The 20,788-nt window shown below is 35.9% G+C and overlaps 1 protein-coding gene across 2 annotated transcripts in view; it reads right to left on the bottom strand.

The window, feature by feature from the left end:
• The window catches only part of LOC109426912 (uncharacterized), a 55,488-nt gene extending 39,838 nt beyond the window's left edge, over positions 1-15,650 (bottom strand). The window contains exon 1 of one of the 2 annotated variants that reach the window (XM_029865333.2): positions 15,392-15,650. The gene's annotated coding sequence lies outside the window, so the exon portion shown is untranslated. The remainder of the gene's footprint in view (positions 1-15,391) is intronic. The other variant, XM_029865334.2, reaches the window with a different exon arrangement.
• Positions 15,651-20,788: the final 5,138 nt, after the last annotated feature.

Here is a 20,788-nt window from a genome sequence, read left to right as displayed (position 1 = left end):
AGGCTTTATCATAGAGTTAATACTTTGAACATTGAGCTTTGGAGCTCATGGTACCATGGCACAGAGCCCATATTTGAGCTGGAACATTTCGACAATGATTTTTCTTAAGGGCCTGACTGACTTGATCGATTTCTCTTCGTGACTCTCTCTTTCGCTAATAACTTGATCAAAACAAACAAAATCATTATTCTTTTTGTTACTAGAGCAAGATGTAGTCGTCGTCTTCGCATTTCAACCAAAAACTCTTGAAAAAACTTAATACACTTTCCGTAATAACACAAAGATCGATGAAGCAAAATCGAAAATGTCAGTTAGGCTCTAATGAAGAATCAGTGTCGATTTGTTTCGTCTTGGTCTGATGCTCTATTACTTGGAATTCGGTTGGCTTGTTAGACATCTGTTTATGAAGGTGTTATAGGCAGTTATGATTGTATTTCATAGTTAACAGATAAAATGAAGCACAAGTATTTAGTACAAATGCAGTGTTTGTACTTGAGCACCATCGGTGCGTAAGAATATTTTATCGTAAAATGTATTGCGCCGTTCAGATGTTCGTCGAAGTACTGCTTTCACTGTTCAATCACCCATGATTCGTCTGTCTAGATCAATGACACATTATTTTTTTTTAATTTTTGCTTAAATAATCAACGTTTACACTTTGGAAGTACTAATGATGACAGAGACGCATTCTAAGAGCAGTTTGAACGAGTACGACCGCTGCCCAAGTCACGACGCTCTACGGGGCGTTTGGCTAATGTTTCAAAGTCAAACTGAAAACGACACATGGATAGTTGTGACACAAGTGACTCCAGTGACGATTTTATTTGATTTGAGCATCGCATTTTTTTATCCGTTTATCTTGCGTTTATCAAATAGTTATCTATGTCGATTTTTTCAGCACTCGTTGTATTTATCCAACTCGGCAAGCCTCGTTGGATTAATGTACAACTCGTGCTGAAAAAATCATCATTTTGCAACGAGTTGCATACTAAGTTTTTTTGTAATTACGAAAAACACCCATCAATTACCACCTTAACTTGTTACACATATACAACACTAAGGCCAGTAGTACACAGGGTCAAATATTTGACAAGGAAAGAACTCAAGAAACAACATCAGTTTGACACTAATGAAAATTCGATCGAGTCAAACAAGATGTTTGAGCATTGGTTTCTTTTTGGACAAATATTTGACCCGGTGTACTACCAGCTTAAGAAAACATGCAAGCGAGCTTCCACGTGTTTAAGCCTAAAGACACTGTATGCTAAAGACACGAAATCTGATGATTGTTGCTGTTGATGAGGATTGTCGCATCATGACGATGATGCTGTCGAGTAATGCTTTAAAGCGCGTTTGACAGGTCTACTGCTTGATTAGAATGACATTGACAGCAAATTTGAAATTTCAAATGGAACATTTCGTGTCTTTTCATATAGTGTCTTTAGTTTTAGCCTATTACCAGATTAAGTAGGCCTACAGACCAGTACAAACAGAGGCGGCTGTCACAAATTTTCAAACTCCCGTCCAGTTCAGTCTGGCACTTTTCCTTCAAAGAGGAGAAAAGTTTTTGAAAGAAATAATACTGGAAGTGATCGGGGCACAGCATAAATATTACAAGGTAGGCTAGTAACCTATGTAAACATAAATTTTGGATGTATACATGTGACGTCATCCTAATCGTTCTTCACATGATCAAATTGATGTGGAGTACTAGATCGCCTCTGAACGATTTGAATCATCCAAAAACTGTCAGTTTTCCGGAACGTGCACAGACATAACATTTATGCTCGGCAGTGCAGTTTTTTTTCGATCAGGTAGGCTATGGTGTAGCCTATGACCGAGATCCCGTTGTCAAACAGTAGTGTGTGGGGATCGGCAAAAGTCAGATAAGTACACTCCCGATCAAAAGTTTGGGGTCACCCCCTCAAAAACATGTCATTTTTTTAGACCCATATCTCCGCCAATTTGAGTCCGATTTCAAAACCCTAAGTTCCATTCAAAAGATAATAAGTCAAAGAAACTTCGAACATGATTTAAAAGAAACTTTTTCAAAAAAAATTTATGTAAACTTAGCCCAAGGTTGCCAAATTTTCTAAAAAATGAATATAAACTTACGGCAGTGTCGCTGGAAATTGCGTCGACCAAATTTTAAGATGAGAGCGGTAATATGACCCATTTTCTATTAGCTTTCAACTGCTTTTTACAGATCTTAGCTAAAAAATCTAGAAAAAAAGTTATTAAGTAAATTAAGCCTTCATGTCATCGACCAAATGTTTGGGGTCACCCCTTAATACGATGTATCAGCCAAAAGTTTGGGGTCACTTTCGTAAGGCATGGAAAAGTGATTTGGTAATATCTTCGTCATCTACAGTTCAATTTTAATTCTTTTTGGCTCATTCAAAGATAATTAACTGAATTTACGTTTGATGTCGTTAACGTATTTAACGCTTTTTGTGTATAAAAATGTTATGTAAAGTTAACACATTTCACCACACTTCACAAAATGAGGCAACTTTACGTTAAGTTTTAGTATGTAAATTTCAACAAATACCGTTGTGCGGGGCTTCTTTAAACACTTTTTCATGGTTTTTCAACTTTACGGCATTATAACTCCCAGAATAGTGAATGGATTTCCACAATTTTTACACACAATAATCGTGAGTATATATGTAGGATGTATGCAAAATTTGAACTAAATCCATCAATAAACAAAAAAGTTGTTCATACACCAATCGGAGACTTCTCATAGAGAACCGGATGGGGGCTACTTTGGACATTTTTATATATAACAAAACTGCATTTCAAATTCCAGGGTTATTTAGAAAACTACTTTGTACCAATACTGTAGTATACTATATCAGACATGATTTCAATAAAAATATGCGTTTTAAGATGGTTCTGTGCTTCCTTTGGTATTATGAACAGCGTGATTTTACTATATAGAAAAAAGTTTCCTGAAAAATATTCCTGAAAAAAGGGACCATCAATCCTTAATTTAGGTAAAACGGTCATTTATAATGTATAACGACACAAATATTCGATTGTTTATGCTACATTGATACATTTTGAATGAATTGATCAACCCTTTGAAATTTATGAACTGTAGAAACAATGCTTACAGACCAAATGTTCTGATACGGGATGTTTATTTTATTGGTTTATTCGATGTTTTTTCGCATCCTGACAAGCAATAAACGGTCTGTTTGAAAAATATTTTCAACCAAATGAAGGGCAAACTATTGCTTCATAATAGTCCCAAAGACATCAAACAGATTTGAACCATATTTTGAATTCAAAAAATCCATATTCTAAAGTGTCCAAAGTAGCCCCGCATATCAAAAGTAGCCCCGCACGACGGTATGTGTGGTTCAATGTCTATGCAGTAAGTATCATTCATTTTGTTTTAAATAAGCCAACAAGAATTCAAATTGAATGAAAGATATCAACAACTCACTTTTCCATGTTTTACCGATAGTGACCCCAAACTTTTGGCCGATACATTATTTTGAGGGGTGACCCCAAACTTTTGGTCGATGACATCAAGGATTATTTTATTTAATAACTTTTTTTCTAGATTTTTTAGCTAAGTTCTGTAAAAAGCAGTTGAAAGCTAATAGAAAATGGGTTATATTACCGCTCTCATCTTAAAATTTGGTCGACCCAATTTCCAGCGACACTGCCGTAAGTTTATATTCATTTTTTATAAAATTTGGCAACTTTGGGTTAAGTTTACATACAATTTTTTTTTTGAAAAAGTTTCTATAAAATTTAAAGTTTTTTTGACTTATTATCTTTTGAATGGAACCTAGGATTTTGAAATCGGACGCAAATTGGCGAAGATATGGGCATAAAAAAATGACATGTTTTTGAGGGGGTGACCCCAAACTTTTGATCGGGAGTGTATATAGCTTCAGCAGCTGATTTTTCACCCGATTTGCAGTCCTGTCAGGAACAAAAACCGCCCAAATTGGGATTACAGCTGATAAGTTAATGTATTAGCAAGTTGCTAAATCTACGAAAGACACGGTTTGTAAAAAGTGTGTGCTGGCAAAGGTGCCGAAAAGAGCTACTTTTCAGCACTTTTATCAAAAGTTGTACTTTTCGGCACACTTGCATCAGCGCTGAAAAGTAGGCCATTTCATCACATTTCAGGTAATTGAAAAGTAAAACATTTTACAACGTAATTACAAAAAAAATCATGGTACAAGCAAACATATCAAGCCTTACTTTACCAAACACCGTATCTAACCAAATCTACGAAAGGAGAAAATCGAAGGGAAAGTTCGCTGTTCCCATAGCAACTCATACATTGGGCATTTCAGAAACGTGAAAAATCCGGGTATTTTTTCACAAATCATCCCAAAGGTAAGTGAAATTCAGCACGTCATGTGCAAAACTCTTTTTTGTTTACATATGTTACATACGGTGTTTGGTAAAGTTAGGCTTAATATATGTAGTTTCAAAGGCATCTGTTTTGTATAACACGATCCCAGGCACCTACGCACTATGGGCCAGAAACCAAAGTTTCGCGACAAAATTCAAAAAAGTTGTTTTTTTCTTTAGATCAATAAAGTTTTATATATGTATGACTATGTGGGCTATGTTTGATTGCATACCGACTGATTTTTTTGATTTGTAACAAAATTGTATCGTTTTTTGTATGGAGAAACTTATTATAAACGAAAATACTCCATTTTCACCAATATTAAGAAAAATGTAATTTGTGGTGAAAAATGTGCCCAACAAATATAACACCTACATTTCCTAACGGCAAATTTAGTACATTTCTAGCGCTTGGTATCATACGGGCGTATCTACAATAACCGATTTCTCTTCATCGATTTTCTTTTTGGTTAATAACTTGGCCTGCAAATCATTTTCGGTTCTTATTGTTTTAGATGCTATTTCTAGCTATCCTTCACCGAAACGTACCGAGAGATCATTCGAATATTGGTCGTATTTCACGGAATAATTCAAAGAGAAAATCGATGAAGAGAAATCGATCATTGTAGATACGCCCGTGTGATATTAAACGCGAGATTTTGCATTTTTGATGCACAAATTTCGATGTCTTTAAGTTAAAATTAAAATATTACAATATTTACTCAAATATTACGGTTTATTTGCCAATTTGTTCAAAAAGTAGTAGTATTCGACATGCAACCGATCTAGGAAGCTAGTTGAGACTTTACTTTTTCGGAAGCTGACGGACGGTTTTGCGGGAATTTGTGGGAAACCAAGATAGAATGATTTTAGTGCATGCGTTAATTTTACAATGTTTTACGCTGTACTTCAATAACCATCCACACTAAGACAGACTTTTGCCATTACGAAGCAATCTCTTAATGGCTTGCGAAACAATACACATAGCAACAAACTACTATTATTCTGTAAGGATTGTTTCAGGTAAGACTGTGATTGTAGGCGTTAAAATCAATACAACACGCTAAAGTGCAAAGATTCGGTACATCAATTGGTGTGGTCAATTATGATTTTTAATAAGCTCAATTTATGTATAAATGGATAAGTTTTTGGTGAAAAAAATCGCTGCTTAGGTGTTTCAGATGTCCGGCATTTGGCCGAATGCCGCTTGGCCGAATTATGTTCAAAATAATTCAGAGACCCCTTTTCACATTCTTGTTTTTTTTTTAATTTTTATTTCTGTGTATCCACATTCTAGCTGCCAATATGTTCATCATTAATTTTTCCTTCTTCCTTCCTTTAAGCATTCACTATTCTTTCTAGTTTTACAATTCACGGATTAGTTGGCGTTGAAACTGTCAATATTTTATCAGAGATTTTTCCTTCTTTTAATCATAGGCGAATATTTTGAGTTATACTGACGTGGAGAACAGTGACACAATTGTTTCTTCTTCAGCCAAACGGCGTTCAGTCAAATGACATTCGGCCAAATGGCGTTCGGCCAAATTACTCGGAGCCAGTATGTTAACAATAAACAAATTGTGTTCGCTCTTCGTACATATGTATAAGTGGGATGGATATATTTGCGATTAGGGAAAAGATTTGATTTTCATTATAATATTTAAAATGCCGTGTCATTGATTGGCTCTGTAGCTAAGTCGGTAAGCACTTGTGTAGCAAATAAGGGTCGTGAGTTAAAATCTCACGTGAGCTGTGGATTCGTTCCTTATTACACACACTAATAACGTATTCATCTGTACATATGTATGTAAGTTGAGTTATTTTAAAATTCTAATTGATCACATGGATTGATATACCGAAACATTGCACATTAGGTAAGTCTGTGGTATTGATTTAAAAGCTTATAATTACATTTATATCTGAAGCAAACCCTTCCAGAATGAAAGTTGTTTGTTGCTATGTATATTGTTTCGCAAGCCATGAAGTCATTGCGTCGCAATGTCACAACTGGATGATTATTGAAGCACAGCGTGAAATATTGTAAAATTAAAGCAAGCACCAAAATCACTCTAACTTGCTTTCCCGCAAATTCCCGCAAAAAAGTCCGGTAGCATTCGAAAAAGAAGAGTCTAAACTAGCATCCTAGACCGGTTGCTTGTCGAATACGGTCGAATACTCCTACTTTTTGAACACATTGGCAAATAAACCGTAAAATTTGAGTAAATATTGTAAAATTTATTTTTTAAACTTAAAACATTGCAATTTGTGCATCAAATATACAAAATATACTAAATTAACTTTTAGGAAATGTATGCGTTATATTTTTTGGGAACATTTTTCACCACAAATCACATTTTTCTTAACATTGGTTAAAATCGAGAATTTTCGCTTATAAGAAGTTTCTCCATACAAAAAATGATACAATTTTGTTACAAATCGAAAAAATCAGTCGGTATGCAATCAAACGTGGCCCAAACAATCATACAAATATGGAAATTGATTGATCTTAGAAAAACAACTTTTTTGAATTTTGTCGCGAAATTTTAATTTCTGGCCCATAGTGCTACGTCCGGCCATTTGGCTGAATGCCGTTTGGCCGAATTATGATCATCATCAACTCTGGATAACATTCTTGTAGTCAATATGATCATCAGAAATATTTCCTTCTTTTAATCATAGGCTATTCTTTCTAGTTTTAACATTGAAGGATTAGTTAGTGTTGAAAACTCGAATATTCTTGTTAGAGATTTATCCTTCTTTCAATCATAGGCTGTACATTTGAGTATACTGTTATACAGTGATAGACATTCGTTTAGCCGAGAACAAAAAAGTGTCAGGAAACTCATACACAAGATTTTATGATAAAACTTTTTTATCGTAGTAAGAGTATATCTAGTACAGTTTTATAAAAATGTGATACATTAAACTTGCATATACACTGAAACAAAACCGAGGGTGAAAACCCTTCAAATTTCATTTTTTGCCTAGACATTCGTTTAGCCGAGGTATATGAAAAATTGGTTTTCAATAGATTTTTTGCAATTTCGTGAGTATATTTCGAGAATATACTCCAAGGCATTTAGTTTATACGTCAAGATATTTGACCTTAAAAGTTTATTTATTTGTGAAATTCAGAGAAATATTATAAAAAAATGTCCCGATAAGGAGAAGCGACGATAAACAAATTTATTTAAGAAAAATGATTTCTGTAAATACTCAAACGTAAGCTAGATTAGCAGTTTAGAAAATATGGCACAGAATTATTGTCAGAAATGTTCAAATTATTGCATAAAATGTCATGAAAAAAATAAGCATATTGGTTTTTGGTTGGTTAAACTTTAAAATGGGAATGATAAAAGCTAAAATAAATAGTTCTGCATTGAAATAAATACGTGCCCTAATGCCTGTGGAGTAAATTTGTTTGATACTACCATTACTAAATGAGTTAGAAGACTGCAAAGTGAAAGAACTGCAAGAAGTGTCAGATTTTGTGTACCCTGTTTATTCAAAAGCAGATGCTCATACAAAAATGCAAGATTTGGTTAAATAATTGGCTTATTTCATTCAATCTGAAGAAATATATTATAAATGAGTCTTAGTTGTGAACCACATTCATTTTTAACATGATTTATTTGAAAAGAATGTCTAAATTATGAAACAAGTAGTTCATACTAGAAATTTGAACACTTTCGGTGCCATTTCTCGAAATATGAGCCGTCCAATGTATATTATTTCAGCCAGAATTCAGTCTAGAAGATATTGGGAGCTATTAGAAGACGTGATAGTAGTAAACGCTGTGATTTATGCAAGTGAAACCATCATATTACATCAAAACAATACCTAAATACGTGATTTTTCGATGGTTTGTGTTATTTTTTTCTGTTAAAAACGTTGTTTTTCGCAAAATTTCAACCTGCTTTGGTCATAAAACTTTCATTAGATTCTTTTGAAACACTTCCGATAAAAATAACTATATCAAATCTCAATTGAGAAACATTTAAAATATTATGACATATTTATATGAGATGCATGCAAAATTAATATGGCAACCAGTGCTCAAAATTTCATTTCAGGTTCAGCTTCTAAAATGAGCTGTAGGTGGTTGAAATTAGATATGGCGAAATGAAATTTTCAGCACTGATGGCAACACTTCCAAAAACGATCTAATTCATGATTTACAAGTCGATCTATAATGCAGATCACCATACAAAATGAATTTGTTGGATATTTTTCGAAAATTGATAGTTTTTTATTATGGAATTCTACAAATTGTACAATTCGGCTAAACGAATGTCTAGGCAAAAAATGACATTTGAAGGGTTTTTACCCTCGTTTTTGTTTCAGTGTATATGTAAGTGTGATGTATCACATTTTTATAAAACAGTACTAGATATACTATCACTACGATAAAAAAGTTTTATCATAAAATCTTTTGTATGAGTTTCCTGGCACTTTTTTGAATTTTTTTTAGCCTCGGCTAAACGAATGTCTGGAAACAGTGGCATGATAATTTAAGGTTATCATTATTTTCAGCCAAATGGCATTCGGCCAAAAGACCCGGAACTATTAGGATAATGCTGCTGCTTCTGCATAAGGCGAAACCTTTTTTTTAACTTTTTTTTATTAACTGATCCTGTGCACCGGAAGAAATCCTTGGAAGAATTTGAGAAGGAATTTCTACGAGGATTTCGAGAAGAATCACAGAAAGACTTTCCGGAAAGAATTCTGGGAGGATTCCGAGGGGAGTTTCTTGTTAACCGTTATGTGTCCGACAAAATTTTGATTTTTTCTACACCGTACTTTTTAAATGGGCGCTGGGTACCCGGGTACCCTGTCGGCCACGTAAGGGTTAAAGTTCTGGAAAGATTTTTTTTCTTCAACCACTTAACCTAATTTACAGCTCTTTCGTCTACTGGGGCACTGCATGAGCGATTCCAATTGTCTTCTTTAACGGTGTTGAGATAATTCGATATTCTGAATCTGCATGTCAAACTGAGCCGAAATCCAAACTTTCATGAATTTTGGAGTCTGGGAACCTATTTAAAAATCAATTTGAAGTTTGTATGGGAGCGATTGGTCGAATCACCCCTCGTCGCAGTTTGTACTGGGCGGAGCTGTCAAACAGTTGCCCACCTGTCAAAAGGTGATCTCAAAAAATCTCTTTGGAATTGATTTTATGTACCAAAACAAAGTTCTAAAAATCTGAAAAAAAATCATAGTAACTCAGAAAAAGGTGCTCTTTCGTATAAAATCAAAAAATCAACACATATTTCAAAATTTAAAAACCCAATTGGCGCTGCGCTAACACTTTGTACAGCGCCCAAATGTATTCTGTTCCTAATTCTACTATATCGAACTGGTTGCCTTTGTGCTGCTGTTATTTCCATGGTAGAATGATGTGCACAAGGAAGTTGATGTGTGGCTCTTGTTCCTTTTCCGTTTTGCCGATATTCAATTATCCGGGTCCATTTGAGCTATAAAGCTCAGAAGACGGTCAAGTGCCAGTCACTCTCGAGGGGAAGAGCGACTGACCAAGTGCCGGGGCTGGGATTGAACCCATGACCATTCACCTAAAAGTGAACGTGTAACCACTAGGCCACGGACAAGATTTTTTTTTTGAATTCTTAGAGAAAGCCCTGGGATACTCCCGGGACGAATATCCAGAAGAATTCCAACAGAATTTTCAGAAAGGTATCCCGAGGAAAGTCTTGAAAGAATTTTGCAAGAAAACCATGGAGGAAATCCGAAATAAATAACTAGAAGAATTTCCAGAAGAATCCTTTTCAAGTTTTTCAAGTTTAAATTTCTTATGAAATTGCAGTTTTGGAAATACCGAAAAAATAGCCTGGAAGAATTTCGAGAGGAACCCTTGTAAAAATTCCGGAAGCAATCCCGGAAACTATTCAGGAAGAAAAGTCTTAAAATTCCTCGAGAAATCTTTGGGAGAATTGCAGAATGTCTAACTGGGATCCTTCAGAAATTTGGGAATGGAATTCCTTGAATAATTTCGGTAGGAATCCTTGAGAAATTCTGAAAAAATCTAGGATAGGATCTTTAGAAAAATAATCCCGAAGAAATTTCTGTAAAAAAAACGGGGGGATATTATGGAGATTTCCGAAAAGAATCCCTAGAAGAAATTCAAAAAAGTCCTTGAAGAATCATTAAAAAACCTTGAGGAGATCAAAAGGGGATTTCTAGAAAAATAAATCTAGAAAAAACCTTTGAGAAGCCCGGAAGAAATGCCAGAAGATATACCTGGTTTGAATCTTATGGCAAGAAATAAAACCTGCTGAGATTTCCACAAATTTCTTGAAAAAAATTCGATTCGAAGATTTTTGGAATGTATAATACCCCAGACAGACATGTGATACGAGCGTGATTCCTGTACAACGGTACGCAGTGTCAAGAAAATTCTAACAAGACTGACTTGAACGGAGAGAATTTTCAGTATGGCACTCATTTCAAGCGCAATTGTACAGTGATTCTTGTATCACATGTGTGTCATAAGTATAACTGGAAGGATTCCCGGGAGGCCAGGAATCCTATAACTGACACAATTTCGGAAGGTACCTCAGGAAAAAAGGATAAGAAAATACCTGGAGAAACCCTTGCAAGGATTCCGACAACAATTCCTGGAAGAATCTCGGAAGAAGTCCTTGGGATAGTTCCGAAGTGAATCTAACGAAGAGTTTCATGAGGAATCGGATTGATCACAGCAAAAATACGGAAATCCAGAACAAGCCCTCGGAAGAATTCTGAAATCTGCAAATAATATCGTAAAAAGCACTGAAAAAATCTAGGGCCAAATCCTGGACAAAATTCAGCTGAAATCTGTAGAAGATTTGCGCAAGATGATCCTGAAAATTTTCCGCGATTAAAACTAGGAAAATCTATGGGAGAAATACATTGAATAATTCCGCAAGATGACCCTGGAAGAATTCCGGATGGGATCTTGTAGGAATTCTTCTAGGATTCTGTGGGAGAATTTTTCAAAGAAATCTATGGACAGTTTTTATAAAAATTTTTTGAGAAAATTCAAAAGCATAACTGTTATAATTCTGAGGCACATTTTCCACGGAAATCCGAGAAGACTCCGGGATCAATGCCTGCAAAAGTTCTAGGAGAAATGTTTGTAAGACTTTCTGGGAAAAATCCTGAAATCGGAGTAAAATACCTGGAAGAGTTTCGGGAGAAATCCTTAGAAGAATTCCGGAAGCATTTTCTGTAATAATTTCAAAAAAAGTCTCTGGAAGTATTTAAAAGGAGATTTCTAAAGAATTTTGCAAATAATCCTTGGCAGAATGTTAAGGAGAGCCTTGGAAAAATCCTGAAAATCTCTGAACATTTTTGAGAAAAAATTGGCATTAATGTATAGAAACAAAAATACCAAGAGTAATTGTTGTATACGTGTGGAAAATTTGTGGACATAGTTCTGGCAGCATCTCTGGAAGAACTTCTTAAGAAAACCTTGGAAGAATTCCAGAAAGAATTCCATGGAATATTTATGAGAAGTGACTCAACAGGAAATATAAGAAAAAAATCGGGAAGAATTCCTAAATAATACCGGGAAGTTCTTAGAAAAATTCTGAGAAGAATCTTGGAACATTTTCCGAGTAAGATTTTTTGAAAAATTGTCATGTAACAAGCCATACAACATTTTTGAAAAAATCCCGAATGGAATCTCGGAAAAGTTCTAGTAGAAATATCTGGAAAAACTTTGAAAAAATTTCAGATGGGAGTTCTATTAGAACCTCTGAGTTACATCCTTGCCGAATATTACTTGGAAAGAGTTGCGAAATAAATCTCTAGAAAAATAAAAAATATAAATTTCAGGAAAATTTTGAGTCAAATCTTTACAACAACTCCGAGGAGAAATCCTTGGACGAATTTTGGAAGGATTTTGGAAGAAACCTGCGGAATCTTGGAACTATGCCGAGAAGAATTCTTAGAAGAACTCGAGATGAAATCTTTACATGAATACCGGGTGAAAATGCCAAAATAAATTGCAAGATGATTTTCGGAAGGAATTGCTGGAAGCTTTGCGGGAGCATTCTCTGGAATAATTTCAGAAAGAACCCTTGAAGCCATTTCCGGAAGAAGTCCCTAAGATTTCGGAGAGAAATCTGTAAGAAATTTCGGGAAGAATCCGCGAGAGAAAAAAAAAATCCGGGGAAAATAGTCGGAATGAGATACGGAAGTAAACCCTTTAAAAGCTTCATAAAACATCCCTAAAAGGATTGAGGGAAAAAGTCGTTTTGGAAGGAACCATTGTTGAAAATTCAAGATAAAATTTAAGATAAAATCCGGAACGAATCCTTTTGAGGATTCCGAGAGAAAACCTAGGAAGAATTTCGGGAGAAATATGTGGAACTGTCAGAACTGTGGAGAACTGTACTCATGTACTCATGCATGCATCCATAAAATCTGAGCATCAAGCTCAGTTTCAGTGGAGAAGTAACAACAGAAAAAAAACTGTCTGTTGCAAAAGGAACAATAACCATATTGCCATTGTCATATGGGCATCCAATGAAATACCTTCATTGGAGCTAAAAATTGACTGGTGTTTCCATGCCAGTAGTGAGGAACTTTAACTGCCGAGGCAATTCAAACTGATTAGGTGTAACAGTTTACAAAACAAATGCATAACAGATTAATTTCATTGAACTGTGTCCATTTGAAGCTCTGTTATCAGTGCGGCATCTGTTTTCTGGGGTATATATAATGCTGAAGATTTTCTACGCTGATAATAATTTGTTGATGTCACGTGACAACCAAGTTGTTATTCATATTTAGATTCAGCGGAAATAATAATAAAACTGTATATTTAGGAGTAAGGAATGCCAAATTTTAATTTTTTATTTTTTGGATCTTTGTAAGGCTGAACTGAAGTTTTTATCTACATTAACGAGAATTGGCTAGTTCATCTCTGCGCCCAAGGCTTTACTTTCCTTCCGAAGGAAGAACTCGCATTTTTTGTGAGTATGTCGAGAGTGAGATTCGATCCAAGATCCTTGGCGTATTAGTCACGGGTCTTTAACATCACACCAGGTCCGTTCCACGGTATTTTAGATCAGAATTTACCTTCGGCAATCACAAACCGAGAACAAAAGTGAAGTCGTAAATGGAGTGAAATTGAAATGGTAAATTTTGCATGATTATTCGATTTTCAGCGCTATAGAGGGTGGTTATTGATAGTCTACCTCTTTAGCTTCCAAATGATGAACCATTGACAACGGTATGTTGGAATATCTGTAATTATAGGCTGTTTTTCGTTTCATGGGACGGGCGGTTTTTTTTCACAAGAGTTTTTATTTTAAGTTTTTATAAAAACTTCAATAACGCCTATGGCATTGACATTTTCCTTTGTTTCTTATGTAGTATTTGAGAGGCGAGGTGTTTTGTGATAATTTAAGACAGAGTGGTATGACAATATAATTGTGGCTTTCTTATAATATTTGAGGGGCCCAGATACAGAAATGTGTGATTATTTTGTCGATTTTGAGCTGATCATATTAAACTATTTTTCATATTTCAGCTTTAAGGACTTTTTCAAGATTATATTTACGATAAATAGAAAAATTGCAATATATCGGAGAAATTGGGACCATTTTTAAACCCCATACTTTTTGTATGGAGTTAAAAAAAAAGGTGAAAAACTTGCTACCTCATTTACTCGAAAGTGGGTTTTTGTCACGTACACCTCTTTGCTTCTAACTCTCTCATTTAATCTTAGGTTACTTAGTCACTCATTCACTCAGTCTTGATACATTGTCATTGTTATAACACACATGGTTACAAACAGTGTGTTGCTTGGGATTATAATCATCAACGATTTCATCATGTATTTTTTTTTTTGTCTTTATTAAAGGGGCTTTCAGCTAGACGCTGGTTGACCTCTTTCATCATGTATCTTTATTGTAACATTGTTTGGAGAGAAAGCTGAGCAAAAAGGTAGACTTGAAACCTGTATGTTAGTAACAATAAACATATCATTTAGCAATATTGTTTTTCAGTTTTTAAGGACCTTTGATTTTTAAAGAAAGTTTGTGTAACTTAGAAGCTTTACAAAAAAACATCTTTCCTTTATATATGTAGTTTGTACATTTCATTATTGTTTTATATTTTTATTATAATCATGAATCCAGATTATAAATCATACTTCGCAAAATTATTTATATTGCATTTATGTGTCAGGTAATACAAACTTTGACAATTATATTTTGTAAATCTTCTTGGTGGTTTTCACTACACTTCCTAACAGGAGCATACGGAAATTTGGTAACTCCAACTGGGTGAATAGCTAAGAGACTTTTCGTATCATAATGGCTCATGTCATAAAATTGCGTCCTCTGACTACAGCATACACTATGTTTCTTGCAACGAAATCTGCAACCGGTTCTCCTGAAAACTTAACGCCAATATATTGCGTACTTAGAATTCCGAATCCCTCCATTAAGATATGTACGATTTTTGTGTTTTGGTCACTTATCCCATTTTTGAGTTGTAGCATTCAAAAACCGTGTTTATTGATAGTTTTCGGCAGTCTGGGGTTGCGGGGTACTTATTAGGATTTTAGAATAGCTGAAAGAAAAAAGTCTTGTAGACATATTTATACTTGAATTTTAATTGAATGTTTCCTCCGATGACAACTGTAGTATATTCCAGTGACCGCATCGAGACTTATTTTGATTTACGCTGGATGTCACAGACAGAATGATTTATATTAGGGGTATTCACTAAACAGATTAAACAATTGCGTAAGCCATGATTATCTGATTATTTGAAATGTTTCATGAAATTGCGAATGAAATAATCAAAGATTGCCTTGGCGATCGCAACGCTTAATCAGTTCAATCAGTTTACGCTGTTAAGTGAATCCCCTAATTATTTCATTACAAAGTCAAAGCCTTCTTATAATATAATATGCAATTAGATTTGAAAATCCACTGTCATGGAACTTGTGATTCAGAATATATATAAAAAGAGTATTTATCTCTAGGTCACTTACCTCAAAAATACAATGTTTCACCCATTTAATCCACAACATCCATACAAGCACGTCCCTTGCTGCAATGTGCAATGAAATATTAATCTATTTTTAGTTCGTAGCAAACTCAAACTATTTTGTTTTCACTTCACTCATTCAGATCACATTAATCCCAATCACCCAAGGTGGCTATCTAGTTTGGTTCAATTTAAAAATTACGTTCAAAATAAGTACGTATGCTGCTATTATGAGTTGGTTTGAAAAATCGTGCGTAGAGCAACAGAACAAAAACAAACCATATAAATATCGCGGCGACGATGCCGCACCGCAATTTGACAACTACAAACTGATGGGACGCATCAGCTGTACGATGTCACTACCACCACTAAAATTTACAACGACGACGGCGACCATCCAAAGTTTTGTTGCGCGGGCTTCTCTGATGGACTGAAATTACGAAGCATGCTTTCAACTGGGACTTGTTAAAGTTGGCGCGAAATTTCCTGAACCATAGCAACTCGTTTTCCTAAGCATCCCTGGTGAACTTTTTGGTATCCATCGGCCGATCCGCCATCAGCCGAATTCTTTTCCTATAAATTTTTCAACGCGCACGACGACGAACATCCGCCCGTCACAACAATATTCACTGAACTGACACCTCTGGCAACTACAAACTTAATCTTCTGTGATGATGGAATTTAAAATCAATCCCGAAATTCCGGCTCGATAAATAAAATGTTATGAATTTGTCTGTGTTATGAATATTGAACAGAAATTTAAAAAAACGTATTGTGTGACTAAACACTTTAGCTGTTCGAACCAACTAATTGAATCGACAAAACAGCAGAGCAAATAAGACCTTCTCGCACAAAATGTTTCTCAAGACTGACATTTGTTTTTTTTCTACCTTCATCATTGTGTAATATGTTAATTTTACTGAAAACCTTTAGAACTTGTATTCGAATGAATCTGAAGGTAATCTTCGACTAAGATATGAAACATTCAGCCTTCGAAGATTCATACACATGAACAATGTATTAATTCCTCCGTTTTCAGTTTCCCTTCCATGCGTACACCTAAACTTGAAACACGCAACAATCTTTTGTTGCACGTGACAACTTTCAACGTTGCACCTTCGGTGTGCAACAAGCTTTTCCTGAAACATTTCAATCCCACTGCACTGAATCAAATTCTGAGCACAACTTTTAAGCATAGCACATCGAATAGTTAGGGTTATGGTCTGGCACTAGAACCGAATGATTTTTCGAGTTTTGTTTTTTTTTTCATTTTCTTTAACTCCCAAAGCATTCCTCGTCTTCTTGATCCTTGCATCTATGTCGATTTTGGTGCCATCATCGGCCGCCATTTGGCTACCCAGATATTGAAAGCTTCAAACATTCTCAACCGCTTGTCCAGCTTTCGTAAATCTGGAGGGTTTAACCGTGTTTACATTCAATTACAATTACCGCATACAGTCAGTCACCCTTTTTGGGTACCTTCACTAAGACGCCTTGCATCCAGTCGGCCGGAAATGCCACGGTTTCCCATATCTTGCAGAATAATTGATGCAGTTGTTGTGCGGATACTACGGGATCGGCTTTCTCGGCTAATATGCGATCGACCCCCGGGGCCCTATTCGATTTCATGCTACGCATTGCTGTTTGTATCACCTGCAACGATGGAGCTTCGGTGTTGACACGGGTAATGCGTCGAACCCTTGGCGGATCATGCTGAGGTGTTGGTGGCGCAACATAATTATTATTGATTAGCTTAAAATTCAAACTAATCAATAACATCTTCATAATTTCGCCTTTATGTAGCCTCAAGTTAAAAACGTAACATGAACAGCTGAACGTCTCGGAGAAACACTAGGTCACTGCACCAGTGCTTCTATTAGCGCAGTAAGGTCAAAATACTGTGGAAGGCGCTCTAGTACTCCACAGGCTCCGTTTGCGGTTATAGACCCCCTCTTCGTCTTCTTCTTCTTCTTCTTCTTCTTCTTCTTCTTCTTCTTCTTCTTCTTCTTCTTCTTCTTCTTCTTCTTCTTCTTCTTCTTCTTCTTCTTCTTCTTCTTCTTCTTCTTCTTCTTCTTCTTCTTCTTCTTCTTCTTCTTCTTCTTCTTCTTCTTCTTCTTCTTCTTCTTCTTCTTCTTCTTCTTCTTCTTCTTCTTCTTCTTCTTCTTCTTCTTCTTCTTCTTCTTCTTCTTCTTCTTCTTCTTCTTCTTCTTCTTCTTCTTCTTCTTCTTCTTCTTCTTCTTCTTCTTCTTCTTCTTCTTCTTCTTCTTCTTCTGCTTCTTCTTCTTCTTCTTCTTCTTCTTCTTCTTTGTGGCTCTACGTCCTTGGAACTTGGCATGCCTTACTTCAACTTAGTATTCTTTGAGCACTTCTTTGATTATTAATCCTCGAGTAGTCGCGCTGTTGTATTTTGTACAACACGCTGAGACCCCCTTTTTAGACCCCCTAACCAATCGTTACTAGGCACGTTAAGCATATGGGCGTATGTCACCATGGAAATTGATTGAAGTTGTTATTGATCATAGGGCCCGAAAAGCCGAGACATTTCTGTCTAGTGGAGGGTAAGAGATAACCCGCATAGAAATAAATCGTACGTTGAATGATAAATATCATACATTTTCCTTTCCATCTATAATCATCATAAATCGAATGGTTCATTAAATGTACAATGATAAAGGAAAAATAAAAAAAATGTATGACACACAACAATCAACAGATTTTTCCAAGAATGATTATTATAGCCTTTATGGAAAACGAACGATACTACGTTATTTAATCTGAAGAGATAAATCGTTCCAGGTATAATTTTTATGAAACTTCGAACGGATTTATTCAAGTAAGAGTAAAACGTGTTCTACAAACAGGTTATAAAAAGAGGTTTATTACAAACTGGGAATTAAACAATTGATAATGTATAATTTTGTTTACAATCTTCTTCTATGTCATGCAGCCGATTCATCGAGCTTAGTCTACATGAAGAGAATAGTGTAATTTACTCAAACAGTATGTGCTGTCTAACTGAATTAAAATATATTTTTGGAGTGATTCATCGACTTTGGTTAACCCGTATCGGCCTGAGTCAGCGCATATGAACTAAAAATGTCGCCGTTCAGCGAATACTCAACGGATTTGAATAATTTTTTGACAGTACACTCGTACATATGTCTAGTTTGTAAAAGTGGACAGAGAACGTCGAAATGGTTCCTATGGCCGGAGTTATTCCGGTGGGTCACTGGGTCAGATTCGTATAAAAAGGGCTGTTTTTCGGTACACAGAGTGTTTTCCATTATCATTCGCTATTAAACTCACTCTATTTTCACTAAAACTTATACCTCTGCAACCAAACATTGTTTCCACACAGTTTTTGACCGTTTAGGAACTGTCGGATGTGGCCACTGGATATAATCTCCGGAGGAACCTGCCACATACTGTATACTGGGGTACTCAACCATAACCCATTTTTTGCAGCTCTATGTATTGACTTTAGCGGTATAGTGTCTTAGAAGAATTTGTTCTATATACTGAACTCTTTATTTTGGGATTTTCACTTTTGTGATTAATCCACCTAAAAGTGCGACAGAAATTCACTTTTTTCAAAAATGAAGATAGAGTGTTGGAGTCTTCTGCAAAGTTGTAGAAAAATGTATTGTTGGAAAGTTTGCCGAACAAACTATTACCATATTTGCTTAATTATAAGAGATATGTGTCGTTTTTTGTGAACGACCCCTCAACATAGTTTTTTTCGTTATATCTTTTTCTGGGAGTTTTTGGTAATTTTCGTGTGTTCTACAAAGTTGTTCTTTGTTATGAAATACACCTCCTTCTGCTTTTTTATCATTGGAATAACGCTCCAGGTGGAACAGAGCCTGCATCTCAACTTAATACTCAACTTAACGTAAATAGATTTTCTTAATGAATCCTTGGAGAAATCCCTGGTGGAATCATGGAATGAATATTATAGAAATACCTGGAATGATCATAGGTCTCCTCCAGAATTTATTGAAGGAATTCCCCTTGCAATAACAACCACTAGCGTAGGCAGCCTTTTCTTTTTTCAATTATTCTTTTTTGATAAATATAAAGAAAAGCGGGATGAAGGAAAGGGCAAATCCCTTGCCTTGTATATTTACAACTGGGATTCCTACAAAAGTGCTGCTGTGAATCCTCCAGATATTTCTTTAAAATTTCTTGCTGTGATTCCTTCAGAAATTTCCAGTAATGTTTCAAGCGAAATTCCTAAAGAGAGAAATATGGAAAAATCATAGGAAATATCTATAGAAATCCTTGGAGAAATCACAGAATGGATTTGTATATTATAACGTGGACATACTTCTGGCGCAATCTCAGCAAGAATTTCAGCATTTCAGCAGGAATTCCTTGAGACGTTATCCAAAGATTTCTTCATTTTTCCAAGAGTTCCTCTTGATGTTTTCAGCGGATTTCTCCAAGAGGTTCTTCAGGAATTTCTCTAGGAAATCTTCTAGGATACCTACCGTGATTTCTGCATTGATCCATTGTGTGTTGTTCTCAAAGTTCTGTGCCAAAGTTATCCTGAATCGGATACAGGAGAAAATAGACGCGGCTTTCCGGCGGCAGCAAGAGGATTCCGTGCCAGAAGATCTTGTGTTAACTATATTGTCACGCTCCGTATTATACTGGAGCAGGTTAACGAATTCCAAGAGTCCCTCTTTTTGGTGTTCATTGAGTACAAAAAAGCTTTCGATCGTCTGAGCCACGAATATCTGTGGGGCGCCTTGAGACGCAAACGAGTTTCGAATAAAATCGTCAACCTCACGGAAGCGCAGTACGAGGCTTTTACATGCAGAGTCCTGCATAACGGAGCTTTGTCGGACCCCATCCGGGTAGTTTGGTACTAGCACCGCTACTGTTTCTCATCGTAATCGACGAGATCATGGTGGGGGCAATTGACCGTGTACCAAATCGTAGGCTAGTATGGCAGTCCATTGCAATGGAGCATACTAGACCAACGACGCTCTAACATGCAGAATATGCTCGACGACCAGACCGAACGCTCCTCTACGGCGGGTCTACCATCAACGTCAGCAAGACCAAATCGTTGGCTATCAACACGGATCAAAACGGCAACGCTTTTCCGAATCTACGAAATATATGAACATCCAATCAGATCAGTCAATGCATCAAAACTCGAATTTTCAATTCCAACGTGAAATCTATGTTGTTGTACGCCAGCGAAACGTGGTGCGTGTCAGCAGAGACCATACAAAAGCTACAGATTTTCATCAACCGATGTCTGCGGCTTATAATTCGGGCCTGGTGGCCTCAGAACTGGATTTCGAGTACTGACCTCCATCGACGATGTCGTTGGGAACCTATATCAACAGAAATTCGAGAACGTAAATGGAGGAAGTCGACCACACACCAC

The sequence above is a fragment of the Aedes albopictus genome, chromosome 3, assembly GCF_035046485.1.
Source record: "Aedes albopictus strain Foshan chromosome 3, AalbF5, whole genome shotgun sequence".
Taxonomy (NCBI): Eukaryota; Metazoa; Arthropoda; class Insecta; order Diptera; family Culicidae; genus Aedes; species Aedes albopictus.
Note: the sequence above shows the minus strand (reverse complement) of the source record. Positions and strands in the feature narration are given on the sequence as shown.